Raw genomic sequence first — 17,948 nt, 5'->3', positions numbered from 1 at the left:
TGTGTGATTTAAAACCACGTAATCTTTCACAGGTCTGCTGGCACAGAGCTTGCAAAGTATTTCATATGTCATTTTATCAGCTCTTTACCCCCCATCCCTTTATTTAGCTCATTCTCCCCCATCCTTTTGGTCTCTTCTTAGCAGGAACTCCCTCTGAGAAGCTTTCCCTAAGCTACCTTTGCTCTTGGCCTTAAAAAGCATTTTAATTTCCTTCTCTGCTAGACTGTAAGCTCTGTGAGAGTAGGGACAATGTTGGTCTTGTTCAACCTCAAATCCTCTACTTGTAGCTGAATACCCTAAGTTGGTACGTGGGAACTACGCGTGGAGGGAGGAATGAATGGACAGATGAACTCAAATTTAAAGACAGGCTAGGTTTCTTACTCAAGATGCTAGTTGTTTTCTAAAAAGGGGGCACTGTATTAATAGAAATAATACTGAGAAGAAAAATCCTTAAGGAGAAAAAACATTTGGAATGGCGATGTAGCATATCATAGCAAAACACTGAACAGGGTCAGCTCTGTTACTAACTGGGTAGTTTTGTGCAAGGCCAGTAACTTCTCTGAGCCTTTAGTAGGCTCAATAAATGTTATTTGTAATGAATGTCTATAGAGTGTTACCCTGGGGGAACTCTGGGAAATCAGGGCAGGCCACCTGGAGCCTTATTTGCATGAAGTTCCCTGAAAGAAACTGACCGGCACTGGGAGCTGGCCATTAATCCTCTTAAACAAAAGATGTTGGACAAAGGCTTCCCCCAACAAGAGGGTGGAATGGGGGAATGAGGAGGGAAATGGAAGACAAGTAACTAGTGTCATTGCTCTCTGGAGCCAAGTTCATGATTGAGTACAGGGCCAGGTGCATGCTTTTGAGTATAAAGTTGAAAAAATCAAGCTGCCTGTGTGTGTGTGTGTGTGTGTGTGTGTGTGTGTGTGTGTGTGTGTGTGTGTTGGGATTGGAGGACAGGGGAGGAAGATGCAGGAGAAAGAAGAGAGTGTCAAAAAGATTTACAGGGGCACCTGGGTGGCTCAGTCGTTAGGCGTCTGCCTTTGACTCAGGTCATGGTCCCAGGGACCTGGGATCAAGCCCCACATCGGGCTCCCGGCTTGTCGGGAAGCCTGCTTCTCCCTCTCCCATTCCCCCTGCTTGTGTTCCCTCTCTCGCTGTGTCTCTATCTGTCAAATAAATAAATTAAATCTTTAAAAAAAAGAAAAAAAGGGCGCCTGGCTGTCTCAGTCGTTAAGCGTCTGCCTTCGGCTCAGGTCATGATCCCAGGGTCCTGGGATCGAGTCCCACATCGAGCTCCCTGCTCGGCGGGAAGCCTGCTTCTCCCTCTCCCACTCCCCCTGCTTGTGTTCCTTCTCTCGCTGTGTCTCTCTCTGTCAAATAAATAAATAAAATCTTTAAAAAAAATAAAAATAAAAGATTTACAATTCCTCAAGGAAAAAACCTCACCTACTACAGCACAACCAGCAGGCAGAATGTTCCAGAAACAGGCCTCGGGGTCTTTGTGTATTCTGTTCTTCCTCCCTGGAATCTATTTTCTCCCTTATCTCTTAGAAAAGACCTACTCTTTCTTCAAGTTCAAGTTCTATCATTAATTACTTCTGCTAATAATTGCCAACATTAACTGAGCACTTGCTTAGATCTAAAGTTGAGTACTCTCCATGAAACCTTTAATCTTGACAACAATTTTTTCTTAGAGGTACAAAAACTAATGGTGCATCTTATAGTTGATGGCATCTTCCATTTAATAGCAAACAATGTGTTGTATTCCATTTTTTATGCTTCTTTCTCCCCCAATAAGCTGTGAATTCTTTGAAGACAGAGAGGAATTTACTCAACTTTGTGTCCTTAGCACCTAATGTAGCTCATGGCACATAAAAAACATTTGACAGACTTCTCAAAATCAGTTGAAGGAGGAATGTCATCTCCCTGACAGAGTAACAGGTAGGTGCAATCTAGGATAAAAGTCATAGACTGTTGTCACCAAAATTTGTGGTTATCCCCAAGACCTCATTGGCCTGGGAAAACAAAGTCACAACTTCCTCTGAGTTTTGTCCTAGTTAAGTTCTATCTGTTCTATGTGACAGTCCCGCTGGGCAATTAATTCAGCATGTCTCTTCTCCACTTGACAAACTGTCATTTATTATTTACCCTTTATGTTGGGTTCACACAATTTTTAACCAATTAAAGCAGTTATACTGAGGCCAAATCAAAGTAATATTTTAAAATCTGATTTTGCAAACTCAGATCCAATTGCATGTAGACTTTAAACTGGAGATGATATTCAGCTCACAGAGTTCTTTGATTTGTGTTTTTACATTTTTGACTTGACTATCAGGAGACAACACATTTTAAAAGCAAGCATTTGACTTCTTCCAAAACTCCAAAGCTTCAGTGATTTTGGCGCCCCACTCACCCAGGGCATTCATCGCTGGATTGAAACTGCCTGGTTCAGAGGCGCAGATGTTCCCCATTTTCCCATCACCCCACCTGGGGACTATTTAACCTACCTACTTGGCCCCTAAAGGCACTTGAGTTTATGACCGATCTTGAAAGTGAAAGGCTTGATCATTTAAGTCTCTAGCTCAAGAAGGATCATAAAACCTAAAAATGAATAACTTTGCCCAGAAATTCAGTAATGCTGTAAGCAAATTAATGATAGTCAATAGTCACGTTTTCCTTTATAAATAGAGTTTTCACAATTTTTATATCTTTCTTCTAGAGAAGAAATATTTTTGTGCACGAGGGATTTTCCAATACTATTTTGGTGTGTAAACAAAAGAGAAAAATATTTAAGAGAAATTGAAGCACAAAATACACAGGTTCACAGTATGGCCTGACATGTGTGACTGTTGTATTGATTGATTCACAGAATACACACTTAGCCAGCATGCAACTTTCTTTCCCTGGCCTCACAGTTCTCTTGTGACACATGGGAGAAAGAAAGTGCGTATTTGTTAATTATCAAGTTTGTTTTGTTCTGTACCACAAAGGGGAGTCACAGTCACTTTTATATTGTACTTTAAACTCTGAGGCTATATAGAATGTGAGTAATTCATCAGTCTGTTATTTTGGTGAGATTCTCTTGTTTAGACATGTAGTAGGTACAGTTATTGACCTTGGTTAAAAATGACAGAAAAACCCCAAGATAATAGGCTTAAACAGGATTGGTTTATTTCTTTCATGTGTAAAAATGTCTGGATATAGGTGGTCCAGGACCAGTTTACCCATGTCAAATGTCAGGGACTCAGGCTCTTCCTACCTTGTTGCTCGGTCATGCATGACCTACATTCCCGGCCACCTCACAGTACAAGATGTTAGCCTAGCTCCAGTAATCCCCCAGCATGCAGGAAGGATAGAATGAATATTCTGCAACTTGTACTCCTCAAATCCCACTTTCTCAAAGAAGCTTTTCTCAGCTAATGAAGAGACTGATCTATTGATTTCTCTTCTAAATTCACTTAAAACCTGCTTATACTGGACTGTAATCATTTAAATACTTTAAAATGTATTTATGTTATGAATATTCTCAACATCTCTGTCATCATCATCGTTCTTAAATCTAGAACAATGATTCTCAACCCTGGTTACACATTAGAGTTGCCTGACAAACTCTAAAATGAAACACAGTCCTCAGGTGCCACTGGTGGTCCAGGATCCATACTTGGAGAACAACTGCAAAGGTGAAAGAAGACAAACAGCTGGGGGCTGGGGCTGGGGTTGTTAAGAGAGGATTCACATCAGTTGTAGGTTCTGTCAGGGGCTCACTTAGACACAGGGTCCTAAGGAGTATGTGTCAGGGAAGCTAGATCAGCCTAGGATTCTATACAGATGGTCCTGAGGCCAAACGTGATCCAGAGGCATGAGCCTGCATATCTGTGAATGGATGACAGAAAACCTTGGGCCAAGTTGACCAGAAGTGGCAGCCACCAGCGACTGAAGATCTAAGGCTCTTCCCCATTGTTTTTAGGTTTGTGTACAACCCTAAGAGAAGGAATAGGAGCCAGGAAGACAGATAGATAAGATAGATAGATAGATAGATAGATAGATAGATAGATAGATAGATAATAGATAGATAGATAGATAGATAGACAAATAGATAAATAGATAAATAGCATTTTCAACCTCTCTAGTGTGGAAGCTAAGTCAGATTGGATTTAACTTAGAAAAATTAAAGAAATGTGATGGTTCTTGTGACTCATCTCATGGAACAAAATTGTGGATGTGACAAAAGGTGATATATATGCAGGAAAATACCTTGTATTTAAACAATACTTTATTGTCATATATAAGTTCTCATGCTCTAATTATCCAATTATAACTACAAGGACAACCTTTAGAGTGAATACAAAGCAGAGAGGTGATGAGTAGAAATTTAGGATGATACCTGAAGAACCTCAGGTATAGATGGTGAAACTCAGAGAGAAGTTTGTGTTTTCTGACTCTTACAGTTGAGAAAAATGTCAAATATTTTCCTAGCTAGAGATTTTCCTTGCTATCAGTATCTCTTATTTATAGAAGCAAAAATAATTTTTTTCACTTTAAAATTTTCATTCCTGCCATATCTATCCAATTAAATGGGCACTTACTACATTTTTACTTATATACACACCAAAAAGAGAAAAAAATGCAGGAAAAGAGACATCCATTTTATACTAAGTTGCTTTGAATTTTCCTTTCAGTTATTACTTCTATAGCCTTTTTTTAAAATTTAAAATAGTACTCTTGTGTAAAATAGACCAGTTTCTTTTTATTATTATTTAAATTTTAGTTAATTTTAATACAGTGCAATATTAGTTTCTGGAGTAGAATTTAGTGATTCATTACTTACATACAATACCCAGTGCTCATCATAAGTGCCCTCCTTAATGCCCATCACCCATTAGGCCTACCCCCTACCCACCTCCCTCCATCAACCCTCGGTTTGTCCTCTATAGGTCTCTTGTGGTCCCTCTCTCCTCTTTTTCTTTTCCCCCTTCCCATATGTTCATCTGTTTTGTTTCTTAAGTTCCACATATAAGTGAGATCACATGGTATTTGTCTTTCTCTGACTGACTTATTTCACTTAGCATTATACCCTCTAGGTCTATCCATGTTGTTGTAAATGGCAAGATTTCATTTTTTTGATGGCTGAGTAATATTCCAGTGTGTGTGTGTGTGTGTGTGTGTATGTGTGTGTGTGTGTACCACATCTTCTTTATCCATTCATCAGTCGATGGACATTTGGGCTCTTTCCATCATTTGGCTATTGTAGATAATCTTGCTATAAACATTAGGGTGCATGCACCCTTTTGAATCAGTATGTTTGTATCCTTTGGGTAAATGCCTAGTACTGCAGTTGCTGAATCATAGGGTAGTTGTATTTTTAACTTCTTGAGGAACCTCTATACTGTTCTCCAGAGTGGCTGTTCAACTTTGCATTCCCAACAACAGTGCCAGAGGGTTCCCCTTTCTCTGTATCCTTGCCAACACCTGCTGTTTCTTGTGTTGTTAATTTTAGCCATTCTAACAGGTGTGAGGTAGTATCTCATCATGGTTTTGATTTGTATTTCCCTGATGGTCAGTGATATTGAACATCTTTTCATGTGTCTGTTAGCCATGTGGGTGTCTTCTTTGGAAAGGTGCCTATTCATATCTTTGGCCCATTTCTTAACTGGATTGCTTGCTTTTTGGGTGGTGAGTTTGATAAGTTCTGTGTAGATTTTGGATACTAATTCTTTATCAGATATGTTGTTTGCAAATATCTTCTCCCATTCCATAGGCTGCCTTTTAGTTCTGTTGATTGTTTCTTTTGCTGTGCAGAAGCTTTTTATCTTGATGAAGTCCCAATAGTTCATTTTTGCTTTTGTTTCCCTTGCCTCTGGCAATGTTAGACCAGTTTCTTAATATGGGCTTGGTGATCAATTTACTAAGAGCAAAAAGGATTAAAACTACAGTTATCTAATTCCTAGATTTCCCTCCCTTTAACTAAAATTGGGCCATTTATAAAAAGCATGGAGACTGGTACACCATCAGTCCTCATTCAGTGAGTGAATGCAGGTTATACAAAAGAAATTTTTCTGAGAAACAAGAACTAAATAAGCCCTAGTGACCATTTAAGAGCTATTCATTTATTTTTATGTTTCACTTTTTTGGGGGAGGGGGTAACACACATAGAATAAAATTCACAAGTAATAAAGGTACAATTCAATGAGTTTTAACCAATAAATATAGCCACAGTCCCACCAAACAATTATGATATACATGTATTATGGAATATTCCCATCTCCCAGAAAGTTCCCTTTTACTACTTCGTGGGCAATCTCCTCCCCTCCCCTGACCCCTGGTACCAGTGATTCTTTTGTCTTTATATAAATAGTGTCATATAGATAGAATAAAATAGTGCTTTGTGTCTGGCAAGTTCTACCTAGCAAAAATGTCTGTGAGATTTACCCATGTTGTTGTATCAGTAGTTCAAACCCTTTTCTATTGCTGAGTAGTATACAATATTATGGATATATTATAGTCAATCCAGTTGCCTATTGACACACATCTTAGTTGTTTCCAGTTTTTGTCCATTATAGGTTAAACACATATCAACTTTGGGATCTAACTCTTATGTTTTCTTTTGTCTCGGATAAATACCTAGTAATGGGGCTGGATTTCATGATTAGTATATCCTTAACTTTATATGAAACTTTTAAATTGCTTTAAAAGAAAGCTCGGACTAAACTGAGGTCACAAAGATTTTCTCTTTTGATTTCTTCTAGAAGTTTTATAGTTTTAATTTTTATATTTAGGAATATGATTCATTTAGAATTAAACTTGTATAGTGTGGGGTGAGAGTTGAGTTTCTTTTTTCCCATATAGATAACCAGTTGTTCCAGCACCATTTATGTGACAACTGTCTTTCCCCAACTGAATTACCATAGTACCTTTGGCATCATCCCTGACATTATCTTTTTTTCAAAAAATCCCATCTGAACTCTTCCTAACTCACCTTTCCTCACTCAAGGCCATCCTTCTCACTATGGTCAGATTTAGGCTAAAAAAATAAACCACCACCACCACCAACAACAAAAAAACATAAAGCCTCTGTAGTAGATTCTGTGACACATTGCTCAGATCCCTCTTCTGGATGGAAACATTTGTTCCAGCTTCTGGACATGTTTGTTGGTGATGGCTCACAGCTGTGTCCCTCTCCAGGAATTGCTCTCATCTGCAGGAATCAGCCTTGCCCAAGGCTATCCCTCATCCCTGGGGGCAGCTTAAATTCAGTGATTCTTAGTGGAGGCCTGGTGGCCTCACTTCAAGGTAGGACAACTCTGAATAGCCACTGTGGCTCCATGGGATCAGCTGCAACCTCTTGATGCATCTGCATCGAGGCCCAGCTTCCCCTCTTCCCGGTCCTCTTTCCGTTTACTCTCAAAATTATTCCCTATATAAGGTACTGTTCCCAAAATTATTCCCTACATAAATTGCTGCATGCAAATCTCAGGGCTTCTGTGACTATTTCTCAGAAAGCCTGACCTCTGAGCTTCTTAAAGCTGATTATGTCATTTCTCCGCTTAAAGTCCTTAGCCTACAGGACATACAAAGGCTTTCATAGGTTGGCTCGAAATCATCTCTCTCTCCTCAACTTCCTCTGTCACCATTGACTCTGTCCTTCAGACAACTTTATATATTTATATCCCCCAATTCCCCATTACTCACTTCTTTGCATATGAACTTCTCTCTGCCAAGGATAAATTTCCCACCTTCTGCTTATCTTTCTGTTCTGCCTTGGATCAGATGTCACCTCCTCTGGGAAGCCTTCGTAGTTTTTCTCACAGCACCAAATAACTCTTTATATAAGAATTTGCCATCTAATATTGAAACTTATTTATTCGCTCATCTGACTCTCATACTAAATTGTGAACTTCTCTAGGCAGGGACTGAATCCTGGGCCCCATGCCGTGGTGGATTATAGATTTTTCAATACATTTTTTGGTGAATAAATGAATAATATATACCAAGATAAGCTGGGCACTGTAAAAAAAAGTATTAAACATTTGGAAATTTTTGCCATATTTGGTTCATGGCATCTTTTATCTAGAATGTCATGTACCTTCTTTAACAGAGGCTATATATTTGTTCAATCTTTTTAAGATTCTGGACTACCAATGCTGATTGGAAACCAATCCGAGCAAACACATCAAGATGAAATGAAATCCAAACCTCAGATCTTTACAGTTAGTTCTGTTTATAAAAAAAGAGGACTGGGAAAGACTTGAGGTAGAAACACCAATGATTTTGGTGGGGGGCGGGGAAGAGAGAGAAAGGGAGAGGGATGGAGAGAGAGCTTATTAAATTGGATTGGCTGGTTAGAGACTGGAAATTTTCCTTCCTTTCCCAAGAGGCTTATTTTTTATCTTTCTTTTCCACACTGTGAAGTGTCAAATTAAATTGCAAAGTTAATTCTCATCACTAAGGAAGGGATTCTAAATGTATTAATTAAGGATTACTGGCATTTTAATTTTATTCATGAGAATGAAAACTTTTTAATAATTAAACAACTATTTGTTCTCTTTTACGTATTTATATTATCATAGCGTATTACAATTTAACATCAATATACTAAACTCTAGTTTCCAGAGACTTGGATGACTATTTTAAAATAAGAGCTGTGCTTATTGATGTATTTGATTTTATGAATTATGATATTAGAATTCCCTGGAGAAATTATGTTCTCTCTTCTTCAGAGATGAAGTCCTTAACAGGATGAGATCTTATCTTGCAGGAAACCATGAATCTACTGTGGAGAAGAATGATTTGGATTTCACTCTGGTAGAACATGAAGTACCTTTTGAATTTTTCACTGTCGCTTTCAATGATTTATCTTATGCATGAAAATAAGCTTTAGCATTTTTCAAAACAGATGAACCTATCTTCATAGAAATTGAACAGTTGTTCTGCAGAAAAAAATCTAGGAGAAAAAAACAAAATTATCTCTTTTTGGTAAGGTAACAATGTAAAAACAAGTAAAAAAATGAAAAAAAAAGCAGTGTATCTTTGAAAATCCAGGTATTTAGTGATTATGTCAAAATTCATTTAAACAGTGAAGCATTCACTGAAAAAGTTGGAGCTGTCTTCTTTACAAATAAATGTTAAGAGGATTACAAATTCTAAATGATGAAATGTATTCTAAAGATAAAATTATAAATTTATAAATTTAAAAATATGTTTCTTTTTCCAAATTTGCTTTGCCTTTTAACATTCAGCTTGGACCCCTCTGCTATTTTCTCTCAGTAAATAAGCTATTCTAGTTCACAGATAATATTAAAAAATAATAACCACAGAGAAAGGAAACAACATTGAAAGGTACGGTGCTTCAAGCAAAACGAAATTATAGGACTTCAAATGGCAGCAACAATCAGAGGTTTCTTTTTTAATTAAATCATGAGTTTTTATTAACAAAATAAAAGCCTTAGCTTTTTATATACTTACAGAGAAATTATGTGCATAGACTCACATTGTGCCCTTGTCACCTTGACGGACAGAGATTATTATTAACAATAGTGTAATACAGGCATACAGAGAATTTGGAATTCTGTCTCTGTTAAGATTTAGATCCTGCCAGTGGGTAGCAGCTGTTTTAAATTTAAGAGGACAGGAGTGGGTTAGCGACATTTTGTAAGAAATAAATGAGCCCTCAGCACACACCAATTGCTGGTAAATTCAGAAAATGATAAACATTCTTCCTTGAGCAAGAAAGCAAGATAGGAAAAGCACCTGCAAAGACTTATTTTCCAAAACCAAAAAGATGTTGCTGAGGAACAAAGACATTTGCTGAAATTTCTCCATTCTTCTCTTTTTACCCTTTTCCCCATATTTTATCTTTACACATTCAGGATCATCTCCTGATGTCAATTGTTTTCCTAAAATCTTAGAGATTTCAATTTAAATAACACAAAACAAAAAACAAAAAAACAAAAAAATTTTACAACTCTAAGATGTCAACTTCAATTTTAAAACCAAGAAAGGGTCCGAAGGAATTTTCATTAACATTTGCTCAACATCTTTTCTCCCTTTGGTCTATGTTTTCTTTTCCCCCCTCCGTGAAAATAGCATCAACATTTTTTAAAGGACCAAACAGCAAAAAAAAATCAATCAAACAAAAAATTTTTAAAAATTAAAAAAAAACTGTAAAGTAAGCAATACAATTAAGGGGTTGCTAACATTATATTAAAAATAGATAATATGTTTTATACTTTATCCTCGGGTTGGCCTTCTAGATGGTGAAAAACTTTGAACAAGCCTTTTCTGTAAGTCAATTGTAAAATACAAACTTTCTGATATTTTTAAAATATCACATAATTGATGTGAATGAGACAATTTATATTTCTTAATAAACCTAATTTAAAAAAAAACACTAATTCCCCTAAGTTGCCATTTTAATTTCCTGAAGTAGATTCCCATGTCTGTCACTTAACACCCTATAAACTAGATGTATTTATTTCCTTGTCTTTAAATCATAATTCCAGAAAATCTTTGAAAAGAAGGAGCTCATATTTAGAAGGAAAGTAAAAGCTGAGATAAAAATATAGGACAGTAATGTAGACTGTATTTAATATGGTCAAACTATAATTCTCTGACATAATTTAGTTTTAAGATTAGATGAATGTCATCAAAATAGTTTCCTGTGTTTGTGGTTTTCAAAACTTTGTGTAGGTTTTTGCCATCATCGGGGGTCTGATATGCACGCATACACACACACACATACCACAGAAGCTGAGGTATACAAACTGAATTAAAGTGGTAAAGAGGTATTTGAGATCATTTTCAGACTACATAATAAATTAAAATAGAGTCTTTTCTTAAATAAATCCAGCCCAAACTTTATAAAACTGTATTTTAGTAAAAAGATACATACTAATCATTCCTTATAATGCAAATTAGAGTTATAAACTTTAGAAAAGTAGGGAAGGTAAAATCAAAAATAGTGGTAAAAAAATTCTGATTATAATCTTTTATATTACTAAACCCAAACATGACATGACAACGTGAGAAAAAGATCCTTCAGGATTATTACTGTAAATGCCCAATCATCTCCCAAACCACATAAAATTAGAACCTAGAATTAAAACAACAACAAAAACAAATAGGGAAAAAACCCTCAGACTGCCACTTTAGCTTTGTACTCCTCTAATTTTGATAGGTTTTTCTTCCTATTGCTATTGGGATTGGAAAAAGTTTGTCCTACACTACTATTTCTATACAAAATATGAGTCTGTATATTTCTCCCTTATATTTCAAGGTCCTTGGTGGTAGAGGATACATTTTTACTTATCTGTCTGCCACTATTTTGCTGTGCACACAGATGATCCTTAAAATGCAATTTAAAAATTGCAAATAAATAATATCATGTCTTGTCCTTAAACTTAATCACAAAGACTTATTAACAGCTGCTTTGACGGGAAAATTCCAAGCAAGGCTAAGTCAGAGTTGGGGCGCCTGGGTGGCTCAGTCGTTAAGCGTCTGCCTTCCGCTCGGGTCATCATCCCAGGGTCCTGGGATTGAGACCCGCATCGAGCCCTGCATCGAGCCCCACATTGGGCTCCCTGCTTGGTGGGAGGCCTGCTTCTCCTTCTTCCACCCCATCTGCTTGTGTTCCCTCTCTCGCTGTGTCTCTCTCTGTCAAATAAATAAATAAATAAATAAATCTTTAAAAAAAAAAAAAGCTAAGTCATAGAAATAGTTGCCAAATCCTTTAGCTAGTACCTTATAGGGGCAACACGACAACCTTTGATGTCTAGTTCAAGTCTTGAATCTGTGGGAGCAAAGCAGGAGAAGCCCTGAAGCCCCAAACCATGGAAATCCAATTTTGACCTTAACAAAAAGCATTTTGTTTAAAATGGTTTCATACATTAAGAATCTTTGATGCATATCTTTTATTAATTTGTCTTTAATCTTCTGGAAAGAGAAATGTTGATGTAATCTACATAACATAACACAGTAACTCAAAAGTACGCAAAAGTAATTATTGCTATTAATTAAATATTGGGAAATTTAAAAACTCTATGAAAACATGTTTAAGGAGAGAGGAGCAACAACAATTTACAAAATTTCAGGGTTCTGAAATGAACACATATGCCCTGAAAGATCTAGTTGAATTAATATTAAATGTATCTATTGTTGTATATTTTAATTTCTTATCCTTTAAAATATGTAAAATTAAAATTTATTACAGAATAAATGCTGATTTTCCAATGAGCAGACTTACTTTAAGATCTATTAAATGTGTTTATTCATTCAGCACTTATTAGTCATATGGTCTTGTGTGATAATGACTAAATAGGAGAAAAGTATCAGTAAGGCATTGATTTTCAAGGATTTTTTAGTTTAATAGAGACAAAAAGGTAGTAAAAAACAAGTAATAACAATACATGATATACAATTCCAAGTTTTATTCAGTTTCAGCTATGAACATAATTTCTAAATAAACATTTGGCAATTCATATTTGGCAATGTAATTATAAGTCATGATCAAGTAGGTTTGTTAAGTGAATCAATATATCCGAAGTTCTTAGAGCATATGTAGGAAATGCTACAGAAGTGTTAACTAATAGCTATTTATTCCAGAAATATAAAGATGATTCAATGTTATGAAAATATCTAGCTTATTACATTAACAATTAAAGAAAAAAATGTATTCGTCAATATATAATAGACACATTTGATCAACTTCAGCAGCAATTAACCAAAACCCAGCAACCACATGCTAAAAGGTGAGTGGTTACAGTTATCATCATTCAAATCAGAAAATATATAAGAAAACCTGCCTACTTTATCAATCAGGGGTCAGTCAGGAGGCAGAAATCATACCAGTTATTTTAGCAGAGAGAGCTTAATATAAGGAATTATTAACTAGGTGTCAAATTATTTACAAGGTAGTTTTAAAAAGAGAGAGAACTTGGAATCAGAGGTAGCAATTGCAGAAAAAACCTACCATCCTATGATTGGGTGGGAGCAAGAAGAGAGGTTGCATTTATGAAAACTTAGGAGCTTGGAGAAGGGCCCTTGTGTAAATGAAACTCAGACATCTGGTACTTCTGAGTGAGGGCAGAGGAGTACAATGAGGTGACTTCTGCACATACTGGAAAACCTTTTATGGGATTCTCCTGCTGCTATTGGAAGGAACTGCTGACCAAGATGAATAGGTATTGGTGAGATGACAGCCATAAGAACGGGGAGCAAATAAGAAGCTCCCAGAAAACAAATAGGAAGGAACAAGTCTTTCTTCTCTGGCCTGAGATCTCCCAGCAGTTCTTCTATCAGCAGAGATTAACAGGGAACCACCTTGCAACGCAAAAACATGGTTTGCAGAGTTCCAGTTCTGGCATCAGAAGTGGAGCATCAAAGGGTAGGTCTGGAACTAAGAGATAACAGCTTAATAAGTGGAATATTTACTGTCATCATTTTTATTCAAAACTGTTTTTGGAGATTTAGGCTAAGGTAAGAAAACAAAATAATCAATAATAATCTATATAAATACTGGGCAAAAAAAAAAAAGGAGAAATCACTTTACATGCAGAAGATGTTATACCTAGAAAACCCAAGAAAATATAGTAAATTATTTTTCTAAGTAAGAGCATTAGATAAGGTGGCAGGATATAAGATAAATATAAAACATCAGTGGATTTTTCTCTGTACTTTTTGCTTTGGTTAACTTTGTGGTGCAACAAGACAAACCTAATACTGCAGAGGCATACAATCGCAAACATTTATTTCTCACTGACATTACCTGGGGGCTGAGGGTTGGTGTTGGGAGACACTGCTCCCTAAGTCTCATGTTCCTACATGTCTTTTTGGGTCTTGAAGTCCCTGATCATTTTTTTACCCAGCCATTTGTTAGGGCTGTTTGCAGTGGGCAACCTTGAGGGAAGAGATAATTTCTACCTCTGGGACAAAAAGCAAGCTTGCCCAAGGCTTGCCATAAAATGATGAACTTTCAAGTTCAGTGTTCCTCTCCTGTAATGCAACCTACTATTTGTTCAGGCATCTAACTGAGCCCCTTCACATCATCAATGTGGGAATGGAGACTCAGGGAAGCAACACATCACGCTGACATTTGGATACTGCTTTTGTTGTAATAGTTTTTGTCTCTGACCCAGGAATTAAGTGTCTTCTGTCAGTGTCCATGAAACTAGCAAGGTAACATCTTAGCCTCAAAGTAGGTAAAATACGAGATCTTTCACAGTTCTTGACAGTTGGCTGCTCTTCTACTCTGAGCTATGGGTTGGCTGCAGGTCTTCTTCACAAGCATTCTCATTCCAGGATCTAGGCTGAAGGAGCAGCTCCTATCTGGTCATTCTTATGCCAGAAAACAGAAGCTCAAGAGGCCAAGTGAAATCACACAATTGAATTTAGAGCTTCTGTTTGGATGTGTTTATGTCATGTTCACTCATATTCATTGGCCAAAGGAAGGGATATGGCCAGCCCAGTTGGGGAAAGGAAGTATGCTTCATCTCTAAGAAGGTATTGCAAATTACATCCAACAGGCATGGATGTATAATCTTCTTACCATGGAGGGAGTAGATAATGACCATCAATACAATTCACCATACCAGTGACAACCAGTTAACTATAAGTAGAAAATAAAACACATCTTTTCATGATAGCAAAAACAAAAAGAACAACACAATTAAATTTAACAAAAAATTATAATATCTGTATGAAGAACTTTTTATCTTGAAAGACATAAAATAAAATCTCGATAAATGAAAACTTACACCATGTTACTAGATGGAAATACAGTATGATTAAAAATTCTTTCTCCAGGGTCCCTGGGTGGCTCAGTCATTAAGCGTTTGCCTTCTGCTCAGGTCATGATCCCAGGGTCCTGGGATTGAGCCCCACGTCAGGCCCTCTGCTCAGCAGGAAGCCTGCTTCTCCCCATCCCATTCCCTGCTTGTGTTCCCTCTCTCGCTGTCTCTCTCTCTATCAAATAAATGAATAAAATCTTATAAAAAAATTCTTTCTCCATTTTAATGCAAATTGAATTAGAACCTCAGCTTTTGGTGTTCCTTAAAATGAATTATATGTCTGTGGATGGACGGGCTGGATCATCCATGAGAAACCCTTAAGTGATAAAGCAAGTTGCAAGAAAATATGCAATACAGTACTATTATAATATAAAAACACTACATGATTGTGTGTTAACATAAATATAAATATGTATGTTTGTAGGAGTATGAAGAATAGGGTGGATAGATAGCCTGATTTACATCAGAGGGATGAGTTTGTAAGGACAGTAGGGGAATGACTTTTCTCTTTACATATCTCAGTATTGTTTGACAATTGAGTTTATTCCAACAGCCAATCAGGAAAATCAGAGAATCATGAAAATATTTTAAATCTTGTCTAAGTCTCCATTAAAAGTGGCATGTTTTAGATTGTTGACTTAAGTTTATGTATAGAATGAACAAATAATTTGCTCATTGGGCTCAGGGAGACTAGGCAGCCATCTTCTGCTTTCAGCATCACTTTAGTCTTCCAAATTAGCTTGGCAGTCTTGAAAATGTGCCTTGTTAAAAAAATTGTTTTGGGGGCACCTGGGTGGCTCAGTCGTTAAGCGTCTGCCTTCGGCTCAGGTCGTGGGATGGAGCCCCGCATCGGGCTCCCTGCTCTGCGGGAAGCCTGCTTCTCCCTCTGACCCTCCCCCTGCTTGTGTTCCCTCTCTCGCTGTGTCCCTCTCTGTCAAATAAATAAATAAAGTCTTTAAAAAAAATTGTTTTTTCTATAAGACAGCCGAAGATGGCAGCCAAAACACAGATCTAAGGAGGCTCACTTATATATCAAGGCTAGATCTAGGTTTAACTTATATATCAAGGCTAGATCTAGGTTTATTGCAAACAAAGGTATAACTTCCTCAGTGTGTTTTATAAGTAAAAACGCGAATCAAAGGAACCATGTTGCATCTATTTCAGCTTTAATGATATTTAAATCAAATTCACACAAACCTTATTTTTACATGGGTAGCCTTTATTATTAGAGTGCAGTTCTCTGCAGCATATGATATTAATAATATCAGAAAACGTTTAAAGAAAAAAACTGTAATAACTGCGAAGACTTTGTATAAAGTAGTCTTTTTAATCACTGGAGGACTACACAATGCTGGAGAAATTTTCAGGGAACTCTGGTTTCTGAACACTGCCAAAAGTTCATCTGAGAGGACATTTTGAAGCTTTTCCAGAATTGTTCTTTCTATAGTCAGGTTTTAGAATGTCTAGCCTGATGATATCACACATTGAATTTTGTAGAAAACTCAGTCATTCCCTTTTCTTACTATTAGTTTCATGTATCTTATGACTGCCCCCAAAACTTTGGGCTGCACCATGTGTTGATGCATGACCTGTGGTTAAATATGGCACAGAAGAAAAGAAGCTGTTTCTCAAACCTTTTGGGCTATAACTCAACCTAATAATATCTTTGAAGGCCTGTCAAAATTCTTCTGAACAAATGAGCTTTAAGAAAAATATTGATAGGAATGTGCACTGACGTTGCTCCAGCAACACAGGATTCATAGTGAGGAATTCCACAGGTGAAAAAAAATCAGAATTATTCACTACTAAGCACCTAAAGACCCTACCCAGCAATCTATGAGAATTATTCATATTATTCATATCATTATCAACGTAGTTGACCCCATGAAAAGTACTGGAGTTATGTTTTACTTTGTGATTATTTGGATGTTCATGACAAAGTACTTATGCTCTATCCTGAACTTTATTAGTTATCAAAAGGAAAGATATTTGGCTGAAGAATGTACAGGCCTTATTTTTAGAACCTCAAGGAAAAACTAAAGTAATAATTTTCATTGGTACTTGGCATATTTGGCAGATACATTTGGAGTTTTGTACATAGAACCTGACATTTTAAAAGGTAAACACCAATATTAATGTGTGTTAAGTATACTTCAGGCAGTTATAGCCAAAATCCAGCTATAAGGAGAGCAAATCGTTAAAAAATGGTCTCTTTTCTGACTTAATTCTTGAAAGTGATTTCAAAGAAAAAAATGTAAGATGTCATTTAGTCTGCCTGCAAGATAAATTCAGGTAATATTTTCCCTGAATTTCCTATTGTGGCAAAAAATTCCATTTGGAAGTTTAGAAGGAAATTTTTACTCACTAACATATTATATTGTATTTGCCAAACGATCCCCAAGAGGAGATTTGGGGAATCAAATCTGACCTAGCTGTAACTTCCAGAAAATAATTTGGAAAATTTTTGGATAAAATACGTTCTTATTTTACCCAAAATAAGTAAGCAGGCCTGCATGCCCTGATCCAATTTTCATTCACTCTTCTTGTGAAACATTTTTCTTTAATTTTTATATTTCTGCCTATGAAAACAAAGTAGCATGATAGCCCTGATGTTAAAAATGGCCTATGTTGTGTTCTTGCTTCCAAACTCTTTTTTCCAAAGAAAGCTCAACAGCAGGCTCGATATTCACATACCACCACACAACTAAGAATAAAATGTAGGCCCCAAGCTAAACATTAATTTTTTCTCTTAAAATACATTTGCTTTTATTTATTTTAGTTGTGATGTTTAATTAATTCTACCATTTAAAATGGAATCAAAGGAAACCACGTTTCAAACAAAGGAAGTAGGTTAAAGTGATTCTTGTCTCATTTTTTGCTACGTCAGGGGATGCACTGTCATCCGTGCTAATAGAGAGCTGACCTCAATTCCCTGTCTATACTGTGTATTTTATGCTTATGGGTCTTCTCAGATTATGCTTTCCTTTCCTGGAATTCACTTTTCCTCAACTTATTAGCTAAGCTAATTCCTCCTTGTCCTTCGTATGTCAGATCAAGTAACTCACTTGCTCTAGAAAGCTGGCTTCCAATGGAGTAGCCTTTCCTGTATTCTCCACAACACCATGCTCAACCTTTTATCTTAGCAGTTTCCACAAACTGTGCCCT

The sequence above is a fragment of the Eumetopias jubatus genome, unplaced genomic scaffold (genome assembly GCF_037043125.1).
Source record: "Eumetopias jubatus isolate StellerSeaLion01/CBP00866 unplaced genomic scaffold, mEumJub1_p1.0 scaffold_8, whole genome shotgun sequence".
NCBI lineage: Eukaryota > Metazoa > Chordata > Mammalia > Carnivora > Otariidae > Eumetopias > Eumetopias jubatus.
Note: the sequence above shows the minus strand (reverse complement) of the source record.